At 36.0% G+C, this 23,821-nt stretch overlaps 3 pseudogenes; 2 read left to right on the top strand and 1 right to left on the bottom strand.

Moving 5' to 3' along the window:
- Positions 1-10,591, top strand: part of LOC131150260 (F-box protein At1g67340-like) — a 47,553-nt pseudogene extending 36,962 nt beyond the window's left edge.
- Positions 3,550-22,738, top strand: LOC131159244 (ATP-dependent zinc metalloprotease FTSH 2, chloroplastic-like; annotated as a pseudogene).
- Positions 8,400-9,854, bottom strand: LOC131161644 (F-box protein At1g67340-like; annotated as a pseudogene).
- Positions 22,739-23,821: the final 1,083 nt, after the last annotated feature.

Here is a 23,821-nt window from a genome sequence, read left to right as displayed (position 1 = left end):
TTGACAAAAGTGGTAAAAAGTCAATTCTTTAACTTGGCTCGGGCGATCGACCCATATTTGAACTAAATGTCCACGGTCGACCGAACCTTATTACAGTCTCTTTTTACCAGCCCTGATCGACCAAACCTCTAGGTTAAAATCACCCAGGCGACTGAATAGCAAGAATCGGCAGACCGAATCCTAGATCGGGTGACCAAACCTACGAAGGTTTGATTTTTTGCCTTGGCTTGCCCAACCGGTTCTATTTTCAACCAACCGAACCCAATATGAGCTTTGTGTTTGTTCGGGCAACCGACCCTATGAACCGGGCGATCGAACCTCTCAGGTTCACTTAAAATAACTGCGGTAATTAGGGTTAAAACTTAATTAAACTTTTTCTAAAATACCAAATGAGTCCCCAACAGTTATATTTTGTGGAGTACCTATATATACCACTTCATTTGCTTTAATTAGGCATGAGATTAGCAAAATAAATTAAGAAAAGTCTCTCAAATTTTTCATACTTCCATTTCTCATACTCCATATTTTGCAAGCATATTTGTTCATACTCTCTCATTTTCTTACTAGATAAAATCATTTTCAAAAGGAAGAGAGTATCATTTTCTTATTCTCCTTTTTTGCAAGTTTAATTGCAAGATTGAAGAGTAATTTCTATATTGCTGCGTGTATTTCCATACACTACTTTTAAGCTTATACTCTCAAATTTCTATACTCATTTGAAAAATCATTTTTTAGAGTTTGCTTGGTAATTTTCCCATATTATTTTCTGATTGATTTGCATTGATTGGGAAAATTATTTTGTTTGTTTATGAGTTTTGCATACTGATTGCAAGACTTGAAAGCTTGCTTTCCATATTTGATAAATCTTTTTCAAACTTAAACCTTGAACATATATTGTGCTACATCTTTGAAAATTATTATTGAGATATCTACTTAGGGTTGTTGAGATTCTGTGATTGATTATATTGTGAATACACTTTCTAGAATCAAAGACCATACTCACTCACACGTATACATATTGATATACATATTATTGTGAGTTGATATATTGATTAACCTAATGTCACTTGAGCATTAATTCCTTATCATACTTGAGTATATTTCTGAGCATATTGTTGTACACATCTGTTTTTAAGAAGCTTCCTGATTGTACAAAAAATATTTCATTTGAATATTTGTTGTATTCCTAACGTGTGGTCGGAAGTGGGAAACTAGCCCTGTGAATAGTCTCGAACTTGCTCAAACTTCGTTAGGAGTGTACCGAACTGGTTCAGAACCGGTTAGGAGAATTAGGTGCACCATCTTGATAAGGTGTTGTAAACGGTGTCGCTCTATCCACAAGTGAGCAACTTAGTGAAATCCTCTTACTTGTGAGCTTGAGGCGGGGACGTAGGCAGTATTGACCGAGTCTCGATAACATTTTTTGTGCTTGATTTTAATTTTCACAATTTATTTTCCGCACTTGAATGTTTATGTTTTTATTATTGTGAATGATTGAAAAATACAAAGATTGCTTTAATTGTTTAAATATTTGCTCAGTTAATTACCAATGTGATTGAGATTACATAGACAGATCCTAAGTTGCGTAATACTATTGTCATCTGATTTAACCTAGGCATAAATTTTTAAATACATAATTCACCCTTCCTTGGGAATACACCAATTCCAACATTTCCCATAATTTCCTCCTTATTTCTTAATATTCTCTCAAAGATGTCCCCTCTACTACATTGGTTTTGATGGAATCTAACATTAACAATAATTTTTTATATTTCAAAAAATATATTTTATCCAAAAAAAAAAACAACTCTTGCTCTTAAACAAGTACTAGTAGCAAAATATGTAAAATTGCTTAAATAATTAATAATTTGTTATTACTATGAAAATTTAGATTCTAATAAGTTTTTTACACACATTATAAATTGTCATGCTTGTTCAAATGAATTCATACAACTTCAAATGTCTTTAGGGATGATTATTATTTTACTATTTAGAGATAATTATATTAGTTGTTAACATTGGAGTTTGTAGACACCGGAAAATGTGGGTGTACGTATTACTTAGGTGATACTAGGTAGAAAAATTAAGGAGAATATATTATGTCAAATATGGAAAGTGGAAAATAAAATATACATACAAATGATATAAGACGAAAAGTGTGAAGTGACTAAGACAAATATAATTTGTTCATATGAGACTAAATAATGGGAAAAATGATAAATAGACATATCAAAACAAAAAAATATCTCCATGCTTAAAATTCCTAATGCTAAAAAAAATATGGCTACATTATCATTCATCGGGTTTCAATGCATTTACATAACAGTTGCAAACAGTAAAAAAAAAAAAGAGCCTAAACCTTTTCTTCCCTCCTATAAGCCCACACCTCACTGCACAATAGTTTAATTACCATCAAAATTAGAACATTGTTAGGTTACTGGTTGTAAAGTGTTTTTTCATAATTTGGGCGGGGGAAAATTAATTACATTGACCAAACAAAAATGATAATTGATTTGGAGAGGATGTTGTTAAGGGGCTCCGCTAATCATTTACATGATGGATCCAAATCATTTGAAGCCTAAAAAAAATATACAATACATGTTGCCCAGAAACCAAATAAGGAAATATTTACATGACTGAAGTTGCTAAGGAGAGAACCTCAAACTGTGAAGAAAACAAACCCGAAATATTTGGAGTTATTTATGGTTAATAACTTTTAAAAGAAATGATTAATAACTTTCTGGTGTCATATAAAATTTTAAAAATTCTTCTGATTTTACTATTTTAGCCTTTAATTAAACCCAAAAATTCACCAACGGACCAACCGTGCATATATTGAGCTCGAAAGTATCAGAATGCCCAAAATCAAGAAGTTGGAAAAAAACCCTTCATTGTAAATACTCAAGGAAAGGAGGGTATATTCGAAATTATACTTCACCAAATAGTCTTGTGCCTAGAAATCTTGAACATACACCGTCGGATCAACATGGTGATCAATCCGACGGTTCTAATGAGCCGTTGGACTGATGTACAAATTGAGGCGGGAATGATAAGGACTTTAACCAAGGAAAAATCAAAAATCAAAACCAAAAAGGACATCTGCAGAGCTAGAGAGAGAAAGTGGAGAGGCGTTTACGTTGAACCATGATTCTATCCATGTATAATTTCATTATTTTTTTAAGACCTGATAAAGTGAATAAAAATCCGTTTATCCGAACCGTATTCAACCCGTTTTAATCGACTTATAATCAACCGCTTGCTAAATGAGTCGAATATGATTTTCCATTTTCATATCCGCCTCTTTAACGGATCGGGTAGGGTTTATCTGGCGGGGATCCGCCAAACTGCTTAAAAGCCTATTAGTAATTAACTCATAGAAGCCCAACAACCCACTGCCCAAGTGCCAAGGCCAAAGCCCAGTGCCCACACGGCCCGTAGGCCATACAGACACAACTGACAGCTCCCAGCCCCGCGCGGCCCCTCCCACTCCCAGCCCAAGGCCAGCCCAGTCCCACTGATCCTCAAATAGCCAGGCTACATAGCCCAGGACGAAACCCTTCTTCTTCAACCCTATTCCCGCACGAAACCCTTCGTCTTCCACACTTCGAACCAGCATGAGCCCTTCGCCGCTTCATGAGTTCGTCAGGAGCTTACCCTTCGAACTAGCAGCAGGAGCTTCGTGAGTTGGTCTTCCACACTGCGATCTAGCAGGAGCCCTTCGCGAGTTCGTCAGGAGCTTCGTGAGTTCGTCGTCGACATTTCGAACCAAAAGGAGCTCTTCGCCAGCTCGTCTTCAAGTCTTCGTGAGTTCATCTGCTTCGAAGTTTGAACTCGTAAGTTTCTTCTTCTTCTTCTTCTTCTTCTTCTGCAGCTCTGCTTCTCCCGCTTCGCTGTTATTGCATATTAGGACATTACATATTTCTACATAATTTTCTGCTTCTACACAAACAAGAAGGTAGGGCAATGAAAATTAATTTTTGTGAGAAGGAAAAAAAGAAAAAAAATACTTCTGTATTTTGTTACTGTTGTGTGTTTTACTTTCCACTACGGTATTCCTGTGCAATTGCGTGCAGCTGGTAGCTTACATCCCTTGAGCAACAGATAGAGAAGCCTTTGACTTGTGCTTGGATGTCCCAATTAATAGAGTAATTATTATGATTTTTAGTTTAACTGTTGAAGCTTCATATCAATTTTGTTTTGATTTGGTGTTTATTGGTTGTCGGCTTTTGAGTTCAACCTAGTTGTCAGGTGATTTTATTTACCCTTGGGTGTGGGGGCTTTTGTTGAATTCTCTCTAGTCAATTTGATTATGATGTGGAAAAATAAGGAATCATCTGTAGTTTAGATCTTGAAATTATTTATGTATTTAAAAAAAATTATAAAAATTGAAATTTAAGTCATGAAATTCATGTTTCACCCAAAACCGTGCAAGGCGTTCGATCATCTGCCTCAAGTCCACAGTTGGGCTTGGGTGTCAATAGTTTTGCCTCATTGCCCATCATTTGTCAGTAGTTTTGCCCCCGCTTCGGCACTTTAGACTTCCTGACCAAACCAAGACACTCATTTTCTATTTCCCATTTGAAATTCTTTTTGGGGTTACCTATTGACTGCTACTGTTTAATGTAAATTATTTATGTTTAAAAAAGTTTTGGTTAAACTCATTTTACCTGCCATTATACCCTTTATATTAATCTATGAATTATTTTATTGTGTGATAATTTGTTTATTTTTATTTTTAATTATTTTGATGCTTCAAGAGATTGCGTTCTCTTCTTTAAATATCTCTGTTTGAATGATTCCTTGCATAGTTGCATTCTCATTTAGTGCACTACACGAGGAACTATGCTTCATGGTATGAAATTGAATCTATTTTATTGCTATTTCTTCCTATTTGGTTAATGTGTCTTTATTTTTGTAAAATAATTTGTAAAATTCATATTCATTGAGTTAAATGCTTTGTTGTTATTGGTGTAGTTAAATTCTTTTTGGGGTTACCTATTTACTGCTACTGTTTAATGTAATTTATGTATGTTTAAAAAAGTTTTGGTTAAACTCATTTTACCTGCCATTATACCCTTTATATTAATTAATGAATTATTTTATTGTGTGATAATTTGTTTATTTTTATTTTTAATTATTTTGATGCTTCAAGAGATTGCGTTCTCTTCTTTAAATATCTCTGTTTGAATGATTCCTTGCATAGTTGCATTCTCATTTAGTGCACTACACAAGGAACTATGCTTCATGGTATGAAATTGAATCTATTTTATTGCTATTTCTTCCTATTTGGTTAGCGTGTCCTTATTTTTGTAAAATAATTTGTAAAATTCATATTCATTGAGTTAAATGCTTTGTTGTTATTGGTGTAGTTAAAATTTCTTAGCTACCTAAATTTGGAAAAAATAAGATTCTTTTTATTTTTTATCTCCCACTTTTATGATTTTTTTCCTCCTTTTTTATTTCTCACTCACACAATCAATTAAATTTTTTTTTAAAAGCAACTTTAGTTAGTTGTTTCTGGCTTGTAAATTTGATGCAAGTTGTTTCTTGTTTTTTTTGCTCGGTCAATTTTCAATATAAAAATTGTGGTCATTTGACTCATTTCATTATGTTCAATGCTTACAGTTGTACTTATATGAATCAGGAGTTGCTAATTAGTATGAACGATTGAATGATTGATATATTTACTAGAAAAGTTAATACACAAACTAATCGCAAGTTGTTGTATACAACTTAAATTAATATGACACAAAATAAATTATTAATAAAATTATATTTGAAAATGATGGATTATACGTCCATCCGCCATGAATTATCTGACCCGAAACTGCCTAATTCGCCATTTAAACGAGTCGAATATGGATTATGATTTTTTCACTCAATAATCCGCCTTATCCGCCATGGATTATCCGACCTGATCCGCTTTGCCAGGTCTACTTTTTGTGATTTCAAAGGTACTTCGTATGGCTGTTTTATTTATTTTTTCCCTGGAGTGCATTGCAAGATTTAATTTTAGGCCTCTGTGTATGTTCGTTTTTTCAGATTTCTCTCTCCCCCCCCCCCAGGCTGAGGGTTTGGTCGCTGCTTCGGATCTTGCAGCGATCAGAATCCGCACAGGCTTTTTTGGTTTCTGTATGGTGTTCTCAGATTAGAGACTCAAGACTTTAATCACATCTGCGGATTGTGTTTCAGATCTCTAGGATTCGATCTAGCTACCATGGCAGCTGCAAATGCTCTGATTGCCATGAAAGAGGCCTTAATGGTGAGTCTTCTTTCTCTATGTCATCCCAATTGTCCCCATCCTTTCGTTCAATTCATTTCAGATGTCTATGGCCTAAGCTGACTTTACAATGGATGCCTGCGTTTGGGGGCTTGCCTATCTTATTTGTTCAGATTCTTTTATGTCCTTACTCTGCTTGATTTGTTGTCTCAATACCGCTACCCTTGGTTATTTGTGTGACAATTCTCATAGATCTGATATACACGGTGCCTGTCTGGATCTGCACGCATTACGTAATATTAATATTTAATGGTGCACGCTCTATAGTTTTGATATTGAGAAGTTTTACTACTTATTGTGTGCGTGAAGTAGTGTAGGTATACTGTTTAAATAAGAAAGAATGGATTTGAGGGGTAATTCTGTTTGATCTTATATATATTTGCAGCTGCCAAGCGTTGGGATTAATTCGCAGTTTATCACATTTACACATGTTACAATGGAGTCCGATAAGTATATGTGTTCGGGAAACAGCACCACAAGAAAGTGTTGTTATCATCTATATGAGCATGCCAATGCAGCCCTCGAGAAGATCCATCACTGCGGACTCTGCTCTGATGAACCCTAATTCCAGAATTCTTGCTCTTAAAGGTAGGATTATTCCAGGTTTTTGTGGCTCTTATGTGCATTCACTTGTTTTCAGTCATTTTTAATAGCTCATTGATATATAATTTATACATAATAGTTTCTGCTTCAAGCTAATTACTAATTATTTTTAGCATTTTGAGTTTAACTCAAATGCACTTTTTTTTTGTGAAAATCATTTTCTAAAGCAATTATTTAATGTTACATGGATTTGAGGACTCTAAATTTGTTTCATTTGGCTCACTAAGGTGTTCTCGCTGCAGTGATAAATATTGATTCACTGAATTTTGTTTACCTTAGGATTGCATGTCCATTAACACTAGTTGGAGTAAAAGTGATAATCCTGTTGTCTATACAGGAAATAATGACTAAAATGACAAACATACATTGATATGACTGCGCTCTTTCATCATATGCATTGTTGCCTCCTGGATTCTTTTTCTTCACGGATATTTCCTTCTAGGCTGAATTTTAATTGATGCATTTAATGCAGTTGGTTGAATAGCACTACTGCATAACAGCAGTTTCCAAGTGATCTCACTTTTTTAGGAGAGGGATAGGTTGGATGCTGTCAAGCGTCAACTCTTGTGCATATTGTTCTATATATGCTATGTTTTGCGATCCAGTCTTTTCTCTATTGAATATCGAATAGACTATCCTATTAAAAGAAATTTATAACCGAAAGGACCTCGATCGCGTCCTTCGTGCAAAATCCTTTTAAACACAAATGACAACATTAACACCCACATTTAAGACTTTGTTGAAGAGGTGATGCATGAACACATTGAATCCAAATAAAATAGATCATGTAATCTTAGTCCATATAACAATAGTTTTATTTTTATTTTTCAAAGAATTACAAAAAAATAATTTATTTTTTAATTTTAAGTCATTTATATAGAAAAATGAAAAATTATAAGAAGCTTTGGCACAGCTCAATTGTGAGGGTCATTTTTTTTTTATATTTTTTAAAAATTAATTACAAAAATTCTAAATTCGTATAGTAATGCAAAATGCTTTATTATTATTTTCTCTAATTTTTTATGAAATTTTTAAAAATAAAAAAATAATGCATCTTTTATAATTATTTTGAAATTTTAAAATTATTTTTAAAAGAAAAAAACCTTTTATTTACTCTATCTTCAATATAAATCTCAACTTTTATAATATTTAAAAACTAAAACATAAATAAATAAATAAATAATCCTTTAAATAATTAAATGAGCCGAAGTCATTATAAAGTGCAGAAAGATCCAGCAAGTGTGAAAATTTCTGACAACCAACACATGAAAATGCAAACATTTTAATGAATAAAATAAGCTCTCACATATTCACATTCACATGTAAAACGAAAATGTTGCAGTGCTACAGCACCACCTAAAATTTTATTAATTATATTATCTTATTAACCGAACATAAGGGGAATAAAAAAAAAAAAAGCCAAACAAAGCCAAAATAGAAATAGGAATTTAAAAATGATAACTCTAATTTTTGTCCCCCACCACGCAACTCACGTGCCGTTACTGTCACCCCGCCGTTAACTCTCAACGACGCTGTCCTCCCCGTCGAATTCACCCTCCTTGCCGGGCTTTTCCTCCACCCACTGCTCCACCGGAATGCACCCCGTCTTGTGCCACCGCTTCCAGCCCAGAGACTAGCACGCGTGGGAATAGTAGCTAACCTCGGTGCAGCCGGAGCACCGCCGGAATTCGTTCCGTTGCTTCTCCGGCTGGCCGAGCAGGGGTAGCACATCCTCAGACCGGGTCCAGGCGATCCGCCCCGGATCGCAAACCACTCCCCAAGGAATCGGTTGGCCAGGTGAGCCTTCGGCGCCGGCACGATGCACCCGAAGTCGCTCAGTAATGGACATCCTGTGCTGTTCAAGTGATCGGACTGGATGTTTCGCGCGTCAGAGAGCACGACAAAGATCTCGCGCGCGTCGACCTGGGCGAGGAAAAAGTTGCCCTTGACGACGTTCTGTGGACGCCTACGCCGTCCTTGAGGCAGTGGTCAAGCTCCCGGAGGGCGTCCACGTGGCTGAGGAAAGTAGTGCGTTCGCAGAGAGCGAAGCCGTCGCGGAGGCGCTCCTCTGTCTTGGAGCCGCCGTTGCCGTTTAATTGTATTACGGCAAGCAAGTACAACGACAGCGCATGCGAGTGCGAGCCAAACGCCTTCTTGCCCATCATTGAAGCTCCGCTCCCGTGGTTTTGCAAACAGTAGAAACGAATCTGTGAACAAAATCATAAGATCATAAAAAGTGTTGAAATTTTAATTAAATTTTAATTCGCCCTGATGAAATTGAAGTGTAATTTACCATGCCGAGAGTGTAGCAGGCTTTGACGTTGTCAGCGTCGGCGCAGAGCTTCAAGAACCGGTGAGCGAAATTCTACCAGTTTTTGGCTTTCAAATCGAACGATTTCGGAGATGCCTTGGACAGTACTAGCGAATGGAGACCCAATTCTTTCAATCTCTTGCATCTGTTACAATAATCAACATCAGATTCAAACGATACACATAGAGAGCATCTTATCTGTTTCAACACCATAATTTTTCAAAAAAAAAAAAAGATAAAGAAAAATTCTCGCTTTTCTATTTTCGCTCAAGTTTTGAAAAAAAAAAACCTTTGTGCATAGGGTTGTTGCGAATAACTGTATATCTGGTTTTTTTTTTTTTCAAAACGTGAGTGAAAATAGAAAAGGGAGAATTTTTCTTTATCTTTTTTTTTTTTTTGAAAAATTGTGGTGCTGAAATAGATAAGATGCTCTCTGTGTATCGTTTGAATCTGATGTTGTTGATTATTGTAACAGATGCAAGAGATTGAACGAATTGGGTCTCCATTCGCTAGTACTGTCCAAGGCATCTTCGAAATTGTTCCCTTTGAAAGCCAAAAACTGGTAGAATTCCGCTCACCGGTTCTTGAAGCTCTGCACCGACGCTGGCAACGTCGAAGCCTGCTACACTCTCGGCATGGTAAATTACACTTCAATTTCATCAGGGCGAATTAAAATTTAAGTAAAATTTCAGCACTTTTTATGATCTTATGATTTTGTTCACAGATTCGTTTCTACTGTTTGCAAAATTGCGGGAGCGGAGCTTCAATGATGGGCAAGGCGGTGTTTGGCTCGGACTCGCCGTCGCTGTACTCGCTCGCCGTAATACAGTTAAATGGTAGCGGCGGCTCCAAGACAGAGGAGCTCCTCCGCGCTAGCTTCGCTCTTTGCGAATGCACTGCTCTCCTCGGCCACGTGGACGCCCTTCGGGAGCTTGGCCACTGCCTCAAGGACGGCGTAGGCATCCGACAGAACGCCGTGAAGGGTAACTTTTTCCTTGCCCAGGTCGACGCACGCGAGATCTTTGCTGTGCTCTCTCACGCGCGGAACGTCCAGTCCGATCACTTGAACGGCACGGGATGTTCGTTACTGAGCGACTTCGGGTGCATCGTGCCAGCGCCGAAGGTTCACTCGGCCAGCCGATTCCTTGCGGAGTGGTTCGTGATCCGGGGCGAATCGCTTGGACCTAGCCTGAGGATGTGCTACGATTGGCCAGAGACGCGACGTCACGAGTTCCGGCGGCGGCGAGGTTTGCTACTTCTCCCGCGCATGCCAGGCTCTGGGCTGGAAGTGGCGGCACAAGACGGAGTGCATTCCAGTGGAGTAGTGGGTGGAGGAAGAGGCTGGCGAGGAGAGTGAATTCGACGGGGAGGAGGAGGACGGCGTCGTTGAGAGTTAACGGCGGCGGGGCGACGATAATAGCACGTGAGTTGCGTAGTGGGGGACAAAAATTAGAGTTATCTTTTTTAAATTCCTATTTCTATTTTGGCTTTGTTTTGTTTTTTGTTTTTTATTCTACTTATGTTCGGTTAATAAGGTAATATAATTAATAAAATTTTAGGTGGTGCTGCAGCACTGGAACATTTTCGTTTTACATGTGAATGTGAATATGTGAGAGCTTATTTTATTCATTAAAATGTTTGTATTTTCATGTGTTGGTTGTCAGATATTTTCACACTTGCTAGGTCTTTCTGCACTTTATAATGACTTCGGCTCATTTAATTATTTAGAGGATTATTTATGTTTTAGTTTTTAAATATTATAAAAGTTGAGATTTATATTGAAGATAGAGTAAATAAAAGGTTTTTTTTTTTTTTTGAATAATTTTAAAATTTCAAAATAATTATAAAAGATGCATTATATTTTTATTTTTAAAAATTTCATAAAAAATTAGAGAAAATAATAATAAAGCATTTTGCATTACTATACGAATTTAGAATTTTTGTAATTAATTCAAAAAAAAAAAAAAATGACCCTCACAAGTGAGCTGTGCCAAAGCTTCTTATAATTTTTCATTTTTCTATATAAATGACTTAAAATTAAAAAATAAATTAGTTTTTGTAATTCTTTGAAAAATAAAAATAAAACTATTTTTATAACTAACTATTTTATTTTTATTTTTTTTCAAATTACATGAATTTTTTTAGTTATGCATGAAGAAAAATAGATTGAAAATAACATAAATCTAGGTGTCTCATCTGTGCCTCTTAAAACTGGCTTGCCTTTAGCTTTAGGCCAAAGAGAGCAATGGACTATTCTTTTCTCATATCCCAAAGAAAGTAAAAACAAAATATTTTTGAGAATTCTAAAATTTCAAATGTTCAATGTGGAATTCGGCAAAAGAGAAAGGCAATCGGCCAGTGGAGGAAATGGGTAAAAAAGAAAATTAATAAATACGGCAAAAGGAAGCCTTCCCCCATTTGTGGATTTCGGAATGCACTTATATTTTTTTTTCTTTTTTTTTTATTATTATTATAGGGATAGTACTGACTATTATTAGTATGCTTTGTTTGGAAATCTTTCCTATATTGGGCAATATATATTTCTTAATCAATCATATATTGGCTATTTAATATGGACTAAGATTACATGATCTATTTTATTTGGATTCAATGTGTTCATGCATCACCTCTTCAACAAAGTCTTAAATGTGGGTGTTAATGTTGTTATTTGTGTTTAAAAGGATTTTGCACGAAGGACACGATTGAGGTCCTTTTGGTTATAAATTTCTTTTAATTATTCGATATTCAATAGAGAAAAGACTCGTAAGTCCTATTCTTTAAAATTTTACTAAATAAGTAGTGTGACCCCACATAAACTACTGCGTGACACGTTTTGTGGATCAAAGTTTTTTCCCTCTTAAATGTTAATAATAGTAACATTAAATCATGTGCCTACTAACATAAATGGAAAAATAATATGCTAGTGTCTAGAAACCTGAATTTCATATCGTTGATTTGAATTTGAATTTGAATTTGTATAGATTTCAATAGAATGAATATGATTATCAATTATGTTTTGTCGAAATCCACACAAATTCAAAATCAAAGTTCAAAAGTAACTCTCGAAATTCAATTTTTTTTTATCGGTGCATGTGTATAAATATTTATTAATGTTAAATTTATTAATATTACTAAAGATTATAGCAAGTGAATAAAAAAAGTTTTGAAGCAAGCAAATAGAAATTTGAGGATTATATTATGTTAAAAAAATTTAGGGATGTAATGTTATTATTAATTTTCTCAATTAGTTGTTTAGGTATTAACTCTTTTGAGTTTTGAACAAGAAAAGATTGAATCGTTTCAATTACTTGACAAAAATGACAAAATAGTCATGTTAAAACTAAGAGAAGAAAGAAAGAGTTGTAAATAACTTTTGTATTTTTGTATATATAAAATTGTATAAGGGTCATCCTTTTATAGGTGAAGGAGGCAAGCTCACAAAGGTAAATCATTAATGCTAATTACACAAATCATGGAGATTGACCAAATCATGGAGATTAGTCAATCAACTTAATTAGGGAGATATGCTAACCTCCCCCCTCAAACTCAAGGTGGTATCAAAGATGCCAAATGGAGTTTGCAAACTAAAGCATGATGGCGATCAGGTGGATGAGCCTTCGTGAAGATACCAGTCAACTGATCAGCCGAATGAACTGACAAGAGGCAAAGTGCCCCCTCCTGAAGATGATGACACACAAAATGACAGTCGATCTTGATGTGTTTGGTGCGTTTATGAAAGACATCGTTATGAGCGATCTGGACAGCACTATGATTGTCACAATAAAGCGGAGTGCTCGAGGGCCGAGGAACACCCATATCTTGGAGAAGCCAAAGAAGCTCAGAAGTAGTATCAGCAAGGGCCCGATACTCAAATCTCAGTGTTAGAGCGAGCAACAATAGTCTGCTTTTTGCTCCGTCAAGAGATAAAAGAGTCACCAAGCAGAAAAAGGAAACTAATGGTAGACTGGTGATCAGTAGGGTCCCCTGCCCAATCAATATCAGAATAAACCTGCAATGTCTAGTATAGTGATAGTGAGAAAATCCAAGCTCCCAACAAGTTGTTGGTAACAAGTGGCATCGAGAAGGAGCTCCCCATCAGTAGCACGGAGTTTGATGTTGGATTCCAGCGAACTATCAACTATCTTACAATCTGTGAGACCACCACGTGTGAGAAGATGAGAAGCATACTTGGCTTGGGTCAAAGAGTAGCCATCAGAGGTAGGGGACACCTCTAAGCCGAGGAAGTAGCTAAGAGAATCGAGGTCTTTCAACTCAAATTGCTGACACAAAAACTCTTTAAGCTCATGCATACTAGAAGTATCATCACCAGTAATGATCATATCATCAACATAAAGTAGCAGGATAGTGATGCTAGTATCATTGTGACGAGTAAAAAGAGCTGAATCATAGGGGTTAGAAACAAACCCAAGCTGTGAAACAGTGGAGCTGAACTTGGCAAACCAAGCACAGGGAGCTTGCTTAAGCCCATATAATGCTCGTCAGAGACGACAAACCTTACCAGGAGGATGAGGATACCTTGGAGGAGGCTGCATATATACCTCCTCAGCTAAATTATTGACTTTACTTTAATCTCATGACACCAAAAGGCTTACACAGAGCCCCAAACTAGCACAGTTCTAACAGTACCAAAAAACCATTAACAGAGTGCTCCGAGTGAACAATAAAAAAAGTTGAATTCTTTGAAGGAAATACATGACGAACAACTTGATATTATGATGTATGGAGGTATTTAGAACATTCTGGAAAAATTGGAGCAGAAATCTTGCTCAAAACACTCATGCGATGGTGCGTGGAGTCAGAGCTGTCAGCTTCTGGTCGCCGCGTGGCGGTGTTGGGACACTCTTCAGCTGTGAAATTTCACAGAGCAGCAGACTGGCAGGTTCTTAGGGTGGCTATGCGGTTATTTTTTTGCAAAATATAATGTGTTTTTTGAGTTTCTGATAGGAAAGCAGCGCCCAGGACTTTTCCAGTAACTACAGCATTTTGTGGCAGCTCCTGGAATTTGCTTCTGGTCTTTTGGTGGTGTGGATAATCCTTCTACAGCAGCAGGTTTGAAGTTTAGGATTTGGTGTAGGGTTTGGTTGTTTTGTTTGAGCTTAGGATTTAGGTCAGATCTTGCTTTGATGCATGTTGAATAATTGAGCAAAATGGAAGACCTAGCACAATGATAGGTCTCTCCCTCTTTTTGTAACATATGTCAATTTCATGTCAGTGACCATAATATCCTCACTAACTCTCACTCATTAACATAACACTAACACAATAATCCTATATAGACCTCAAAATGATAGGGAGATGGTGGAGTTGTCGTCCTTGTTGCCCGTATTGAACAATTGCAGATTATCCTTGGGCAGGGATTTTCCTTCTTGGTGTCTGGATCATTTGGGGGTGTTTCTTGTAAAACATTCTTTGAATTTTGTCCTATTCAAACTCTCCCTTTCCTCTTTTCCCTGTTATTTGGAAGGTTAAAGTTCCCCCAAAAATTAAAGCGTTTACTTGCTTGGTTGTGCTTAACAAAATTAATACCAATAACTTGCTGCAGATTAGGAGACCTTTGAAGGCTCTCTCTCCAGATGTTTGCCTTTTCTGTTATAGAAATTCCAAAACAGCCTCCCATCTCCTTTTGCATTGTGATTTTGCATGGAGGATTTGGAGTAAATTGTTTGGTTTTATGGAAGAGTTTTATGGAAGAGAGTTGGGTATGCCCCTGTTCGATGGAACACTTGTTAATCACTTCTTTTGCTGGCTTTGGAAGAACGAAGGACGGGGCAGCTCTATGAAAGTGTAGCAAGTATGCAGTTTTATGGGGTTTATGGTTGGAATGTAATGTGCGGATTTTTTTCTGGGAAGAAGTTGAATGCATATTTGGTGTGGGAAAAGATTCAGTTTTTGACTTCTTTATTGTGCATCGGGTTTGGAATTTTCAGGGAAGCTAGCTTTCAGGATTTAAATAGGGATTGGAAGAACTGGTTGGCTTGATTTCTGATTTTTGTTGTTTTAGTTAATAAAAAAAACGAATAATGCTTGATAACTAAAATGACCATTAACAGGAAAATAAAACTATTTTCACAAGCAAATAATGCCAATTTTTTTTTTAGTTTTTAATACAATGTTGTAAAACTTCAAAATTAACTGAATTTTTTTGTAATTTTTTAGAAAACTATAATGGAAAGTGTTAATTATTTTTTGCAACAAATGGGCCCTAAGGTTCTTTCCAGAGTCGAAGCTTATATTTGACCTGCGATTTTCAATAGAATTAATACCAATGATTTGTTGCAAAAAAAGGCCTAGTAGAACTTTAAGTAGAATTTTACCATTATATTTCTTTGGTCAAGTATAAGGTCTGTAAAAGAATCCTTTTTGTTGCAGCTTTATTGGATAGTTTAATAGGACTTTCTTTTGCCATCAATGTTATATTGTTATCTCTCTCTCTCTCTCTCTCTCTCTCTCTCTCTCTCTCTCTCCATATAGATTGTTTCTTTTTTTGTTTTAGCATTTATTCTATTGTTGATATTCTTGATTCCATTCAAAGTTGAAATTTTGCATCTTGTAATTTGATGATCAGCGCATTCCAACCTGTTTTTAATGCCGATTGCAGTGAGTTTGCAGATCCTCTTGTTGCAGAAGCAACACTTGATTTTCTGAATGCAAACAAGCAAAAACTTTTGAGTGCTTTCCCTACCCTACTGCCCTAGGTATGCACTGAAATTCTCAATGCCTGTCTGCTAATATGAATGAAGGAGGCCATTATTAAAGACGTCTTATCTGTAGAAAATCTGCAAACCTGATGAAGGGGAAATTTGTTTCAAATGGCATAAATTGTTCTAATTATTATGTTTGAACTGTTAATACTTGAACATGATATTTTCTGGACAGCAAGTGGGAGGATTTCTTAATATTACTGTCAGCGTATCTGGTGTTTGATGTTAATTTTATTGCCAACAAATCTAATTAATATGTGTTGGCAAGCTTAACTATGAGTTTGTGTGTGTGCATGTGTGTATGCATGTGTATAACTGATTCTAAACTACTTGCATGCATGCATGCTCACACATGCCTTCCTAAAGCTATATAAGTATGCAAAGACAAGCCTAGGCTGGCCCTTAAAGTGTGATTTATGCCCAAGCTTTTCCTTGCCCAACTTGACATATTTGAAGATGTTAGGAGTAATAAGAGGAATGATCTGGTGTTTAAGTGAGATTTTGAGGTTGTTAATGATTGGGACAATTGAAGATTTTTGGATGGTGTTTTGGATAGGAAGAGGTTTCGTTCGAGATGGAGAGGTTGTTTTTCTTTATTATGCCCTTTTTATTTATTATTATTTTTGAGTTCTATGGAGAACCAACACTTGGTTTTTGGCCTCTAGGGAATCAAGGCAAGGGGCTCTTTTGTCTCCTTTTCTCTTAATTTTGCTTGCTGGTGTTTTGAATAGGAGGATTGGATGGGGTTTTTCAGTGAGGGATGATGTGGTAGTTTTGCATTGCAGTTCACTGATGACACCATTTTGGTGCCTGATGATAGGTTCACTTTCTGCAATATTTTTGGCATAGTACATGATTTTTAGTTAGGAAACACAGAATTGTCTTGGTGGACAATAATTGGTAGTGTTGGGTTGTTTGGTATGGTTGGCATAATGGGATTGGGATCCGCAATGTAGTTTCAGATGAACAAGAAGAAAGGGAAAAAAAATTTTGATGGTAATTTTTGGGTATGGGCTTCAGAATACGAGATTTGGTTCATGTTAGAGAGTTCTCTTAAGATTAGAACTGCTCTGATACCATGTTAAACAATGGTGTTTGTGGATAATTCTCATACTATTTTTTTTTCTAGTTGGAGGCAATATATAGATACAATTGCATCCTACAAAGCAGGAAACAATCCTATTCTAAGAGAAACTAAATATTCCTATATTTAATACACAAGATTGGTCAACTAACCCGATTCCTAGGATTAATTACAAAATCAAGCTAATAATTACACCACACATACAGCTCATGCTGACAGGTTCTGCTGATTTTTGTCCATGCCACTGGCGCAAACCCCCATTAAAGCATATATCTCTCTTGCTTCTTGAAGTTAGCTGCCATAGTTCTTATCCTTTTAGTCTAACATGAATCAAGAAATTTTCTGATGAAAGAGTTGGGTTTAGTCACTGGTGTCAATAAGGAGTTTGATACCTAGTAGGACTATAATCACTTTTATGAGTATTATGTTAATTTGAAACCTCTAGAAACAAAATGAATAGGATCTAGTTTGTCTTTACATTTGATTTCAATTGATGCATAGGTATCAGCATGATTGGAGTTTGATAGTTGACACTTATAAGTTGCTGGAGTGAGCATGGAGAAAATGAAGTAGGATTTTGGGGCTTTGAGGATTGGGGGAGCTGGGGAAGCAGGAATTAAGCAGGAGGGGAGAAGAAGTACTGGAAGAAGCAGAAATAATCAAGAAAACAAGAAATGAGTGATATAATCATATTAGGAAGCAATAAAGCAAAGTTCTAAGAATGACGTCCCTCTCTTTGGAAATAATGATTCTAAAATATGATGAATAATCTAACTAATAAAGGTGAGCTTTCTGTAACGTTTATTATCCAATGAGGAAATTTTGTGCATGTCAGAAATAGTTATTAGTGAATGCAGGTTACTTTACATAAAAAAATTTGAATTTACTTCTAATTTATGTACTATGTCTGGAATTTTGTACCTGTTCTGCAGGTAATTCTGTTCTATATCATAGATGGCAGCTTCATCGGGCTGCCTTTCCGGAAATGGTATATCAACTCTTAGGACTAAACCGGGTTTGAATAAGGATTTTTATGGCAGGCGTCTTTTTCCTTCATCAAGCCTTCTTTCAGTTGGTAGGTCATCTAAGGTAGTTCTCACAAAAGCCTCTTTGGACCGGGAGAAATATGAAGGGAGAAGAGACTTTCCAAAGTTGCTGGTTGGAAATGTGGGACTTGGTATGCCTGCTTTAGTGGGCACTGGGAAAGCTTCTGCTGATGAGCAGGGGGTTTCTTCATCACGGGTGTCATATTCTAGGTATTTAGAGTATTTGGACAAGGAAAGGGTGAAAAAGGTAGATTTGTTTGAGAGTGGAACCATAGCTATTGTTGAGGCTGTTTCTCCTGAGTTCGGTAACTGGGTGCAGCGAGTACGCATGCAGCTGCCATGACTCAACCAGGAGCTTCTTCAGAAGTTCAGGGAGAAGAACATTGACTTTGCAGCACATAATGCTCAAGAGGACTCCGGTTCTTTATTATTTAACCTGATTGGGAACCTTGCTTTCTCATTGATATTAATTGGTGGTCTGTTTCTCTTGTCTCGGCGCTCATCTGGAAGGTATGGGTGGTCCTGGTGGGCCTGGATTCCCCCTTGCCTTTGGTCAATCCAAAGCCATGTTCCAAATGGAACCAAACACTGGTGTGACATTTGATGATGTTGCTGGAGTAGATGAAGCAAAGCAGGACTTCATGGGTGGTGGAGTTTCTGAAGAAGCCAGAGAGATTCACTGCAGTTGGTGCTCGAATTCCCAAAGGCGTCCTTCTTATTGGTCCCCCGGGAACTGGGAAGTCTCTTTTGGCAAAAGCAATTGCTGGCAAAGCAGGGGTTCCATTTTTTTTTTTCTATATCAGGTTCTGAGTTTGTTGAAATGTTTATTGGTGTTGGCGCCTCTCGAGTTCGTGATCTTTTTATGAAGGCAAAGGAGAATGCTCCTTGCACTGTGTTTGTTGATGAAATTGATGCTGTTGGACGGCAAAGAGGAACCAGAATCGGAGGAGGGAATGATGAAAGGGAGCAGACTCTTGACCAGCTTTCGACCGAAATGGATAGTTTTGAGGGAAACACTGGTATCATTGTGATTCCAGCAACTAACCATGCGGATATTCTTGATTCTGCCTTATTGAGGCCTGGACGATTTGATAGACAGGTTATTATCTATTTGTTTATTTTTTACTATATTGACTCTGACTGAGAAAAATTTAATCCGATGTATTGGTGCAGGTAACTGTTGATGTTCCAGATATGCGGGGAAGAACAGAGATCTTAAAGGTTCATGGTGGCAATAAGAAATTTGATGGTGATGTATCTTTGGATGTGATAGCAATGAGAACGCCTGGTTTCAGTGGGGCAGATCTGGCAAACCTCTTAAATGAGGCTGCCATATTGGCTGGTCGTCGTGGGAAGACAGCAATCTCATCAAAAGAGATTGATGATTCAATTGATAGGATTGTGGCTGGAATGGAAGAAACAGTTATGAGTGATGGGAAGAGCAAAAGTCTGGTGGCATACCATGAAGTTGGCCATGCTATTTGTGGGTAAGAGAGAACATTTCTGCTGTTAATGTTTCTAGAAAATTCAGATACTTAAACCTTTCTAATATTCTATCTGCACATCCAATGCCATGATGCAAATATTATTCAATGGTAGATAATTGGGACATTATATTCCTTTAACTTGGTCCAGCCCTTTTAAAAATTTTACTCACCTGCATAATAGTACCAGGAAGGTTTGATTTAGCTGAAGATTGTTTTTTTTTTTTTCCTTTTCTAAAATCTTTTTATGGTTTTTGGGAAAGTTGGATGACAGTCCAAAATCGAGTTTGGAGAACAAAATCAATCAATTGAAATTGGCACTCTAATTGTATTTGTGTAATAGGTAGGATTATGCATTCTTGGCAGGGACATCTGTGTGATATTGTCAAACCTCATATTGTCAAATGCACAAAACCTGCCCATTTTTAGGATATTTTTTTTTTTGGGGGGTGCAAATTACAAATTTTTTTTTTAATATTTGATGTTCTATAATGTCTGAGCAGCAATATTAATTGCACAAAACCTACTAAGACATGTCCGCTTTTAGAGTTTTATTTTATGCAAGGTATAAATTTTTTAATATTTGATGATCTGTAAAATGTGAGGCAGCATTCGATGGTTTTGTCTAGGTATCATTTTGTCAATGCATTAAGTTCTAGCCTGCGAGTACATAATCTCATTTTTCATCCAACTCATTTGCCCCAACTTGCTTCTAATGACAACTGCGCCCACCACACCAAAACAAAAAGGAAAAACAAGGTTTAAATACATTATTTTTATTTTTTCTTAGCTAATGCTTTATGTCTTGGTTATTGCAACAATCATCTCTCTCTCTCTCACTCTCTGTTTTTCTTTTTTTTTTTTTTTTGGGGGGGGGGGAGGTGACAGTTCTTCATGCATGGTGCTGAGTCATTATAATTAAGTAATAGAACCTGGATTTGCTTATTTTCCAGCCATCAAATATCATAGATGCAATGATGATGATGCATATTCTTATTTGATATATGCACTGGTGCATCTGGGGCATGTGCTTAGCATCTTTGTGCCAAATGCGAATTTCGTTAGTCTGATAATGAACTTATATTTGACAGTGGTAGAAGGGAAAGTGAATTTAGTAATTGTGGCCATCAAGAATTTCCACTGCATTCTATCATTAATTTTCATCATTGTAGCAAGTTGTTTGATCGTATTAAATTTCTGAAGTTTGATCTTCCTCCTCAAATGTAGCTTTATGACTAATAAATAAATGATTATCAATCCAATTATATTCTCTCTTTTGTTAATTAACCGCTTTTTCATATGTTGATTGTTTTAGTGTTTTTGTAGTGCAGTGACATGGTATATTTTTGTTAAGATGATTCGCTTCATGAGTTAATAAAATTACTTCTGCTTCCTTTTTTGCTGTTCTGCAGAACATTTTCTCCAGGACATGGTGCTGTTCAAAAAGTCACCCTTATTCCCCGTGGTCAGGCACGGGGTTCAAAAAGACTCCATCGGCCCCGCTCATAATTCATCCGTGACCACGATGACGCAAAACCGAGCGTCACGAGAAAGCTCCAGGACCTCTTTGATCGGGAGGCTTCAGAGAGCACCGACCGTAGTAAGAGAGGTATTGAACCATGACCTGAGAATGAAGATGAGAGTCCTTCCTGCGAAATAATTAGGGTTTCTTTCTTGGAGATTTTTTTGGGTAAAAAGTTTTATTTGTGTGGATGTATTGAGAAATATTTCATGTTGATTCAACTTGCTGGTTTTGCTTGTCCTTTTTAAATTCAAATGCATCAAATTTTGATATTAAAGCTTTTTAATATTTTCCCAATTAGAAGCTGGGAAGAAGAAGAAGAAGAAGAAATAGTGTTGCTTGTAGATGATAGAACATTGAACATCTTCTTTATGCTTCAATCTAGCCCTCTTGTGCCTCTAGGGTCGGAAATTTTTTGTTTATATTATATTAATCATGAGTAAATGTGAGTAAACCAACCCTTTTATTGTACGGTTTCCCTTGCTATGAGATTCAAAATTATCAAAACTCTAGATTCAAATAAATGTTTTTTCTAGAGAAGAAAATTGCTCAAGTCGTTACCAATGTAGGTTGGCTGCGCTCTTTTCTATTGTTAGGATAGGCATTGCCAAGACGATGACTCCATACTGTAGAAATGAAGTTGAAACAGAGAGAGGAGGTGACGAAACCAGGCCCAATATGAAGATATGCTATTGCTTTTTATTGCCTACAAAGTGTATGTTGCAAACCATAGTTGCAACGGTTCATAACTTTCCAAGAAATTGCATCCTAAATGCTAACCCAAAAAAAAAAAAATCTATCTGCAGTTGAAAAAAAAAAAGGAATCGGGAGTCTTGATAATTTTGATTCCTATAGTAAGGGAAACCATACAATTAAAGGTTTAGTTTACTCACGTTTACTCATGATTAATGTAATATAAATAAAGAATTTTCGATCCTAAAGGCACAGGAGGGCTAGATTGAAGCATAAAGAAGGTGTTCAATGTTCTATCATTAACAAAAAACTATTTATTTTTCTTCGTTTTCATAGCTTCTAATTGGGAAAGTATTAAAATACTTTAATATCAAATTTTGATACATTTGAATTAAAAAAGGACAAGCGAAATCAGCAAGTTGAATCAACATGAAATATTTATCTGTACATCCACACGAATAAAACTTTTTATCTAAAAAAAAATCAAAGAAAGAAACCCTAATTATTCCGTAGGAAGGACTCTCATCTTCATTCTCAAGTCATGGTTCAATGCCTCTCTTACTACGGTCGGCGCTTTACAAAGCCACCTGATCAAAGAGATCCCCGAGCTTTCTCGCGACGCTCGATTTTGCATGTTCGACATCGTGGTCACGGATAAACGAATGCATCTTCACAATCAGCGGGGCCGACGGTGTCGTAGTATGCCCGGGGACAGAGTCCTCCATGGTAGGCGTTCTGTTGATGCGGCGCGGCGGCATGTTGGCGTGGGGGCTCTCTCTCTCAATGAGTACTCTAAGGGGGTTCTCTCTCTCTCTCTCTCTCTCTCTCTTAACGAGTACTGTAAGGGGATTTATCTAATTTCGATTACGCGGGGAACAATCGAATTTTGATTTTTTTTTAATCTTTAACTGTCCCATTTTATTTGAATTTTTAATCAATCGTTAATAAATGACGTAATCCTTTGCTTTAATTAATTTTAAGCCTAAATATTTGATACTTTTAATACTTTGCAACTCTTTAATTTAGAGATCATTTTCATGGTTAAATTATTATTGGTTTTTTTCATTGTAATTATTCACCATTTATTGTAAAAAAATTTCAAGTAGAGTCAAATCTTGGGAATAGTTTTGTAAGCTTTTGGCCATTTCATTGAGTCTTTTTTTATACTTTATACAAAAAATTAATACAAGACACATGAAAAGAGTGTCATTTTGGATTCATGTCATGCATTTAATGAAAGGAAGGCATAAAGAAGAATAATTATTTTTAGACCAATTAAATTTAATATATTAATAAATTTATTGTAAATTTCATACAAAAATATAATGTGCTATGTAAGTTACTTTTTTCATCATCAATTTATAATTTTGTCAATTTAATTTTGAAAAATTCAGTCACATGATTGATTGGAATTGTTAAAAAAAGTTTGAATAATTTTAAAAATTTTGTGCACCTTTCATGAAGTTTTAGGATTTTCATAGCCATCTCTTGAGATTTATAAAAAAGACATAAACCTTATTTTTTATATATATTTTACGAAAAAGGTAAGACTTTGGAGGGATTAAAATTTTTAAAAAATTAGAAAGTAGGAAATGTCTTTGAAATTTTTGAAACCAATAAATTTGTATCTTTTTTTTATCAAATCTCAAAAGGTTTTGTCCAAAATTTTTCATACCTAATTTAAAAAAGTTATTTAAAATTTGACACAAGATTGTCGAAAAAACCAACGTGGAATTTCTATTTTTTTCACTGATGTCAGATCAGTTTGTTCAGACTGCTGCATTCAGTCAACTAAGCATAAGCCTCAGACGCCTGAACACCCTGAAATTCAATGTTTATTTTATTTTTTATTCCACAACTCATTTGTATCCTTTTGAAAAGATATTTGGACTTTGTAAATATATTTTCCAAATTATTAAAACAGGTGTCTAGGTCCAATAATCCTAAGAGTTTCACAACAAACATAAGTTTGAGAAGTACTTACACGAGACTTATATTACGATACATATGGATTACTATCTTAGTCTTCGTGTCTTTAAGCTTAATCTTCATCCAAGCTTCATCTTCAGTAGTCAT

The sequence above is a fragment of the Malania oleifera genome, chromosome 1, assembly GCF_029873635.1.
Source record: "Malania oleifera isolate guangnan ecotype guangnan chromosome 1, ASM2987363v1, whole genome shotgun sequence".
NCBI lineage: Eukaryota > Viridiplantae > Streptophyta > Magnoliopsida > Santalales > Ximeniaceae > Malania > Malania oleifera.
This window is presented reverse-complemented; position numbering and strand designations above follow the sequence as displayed.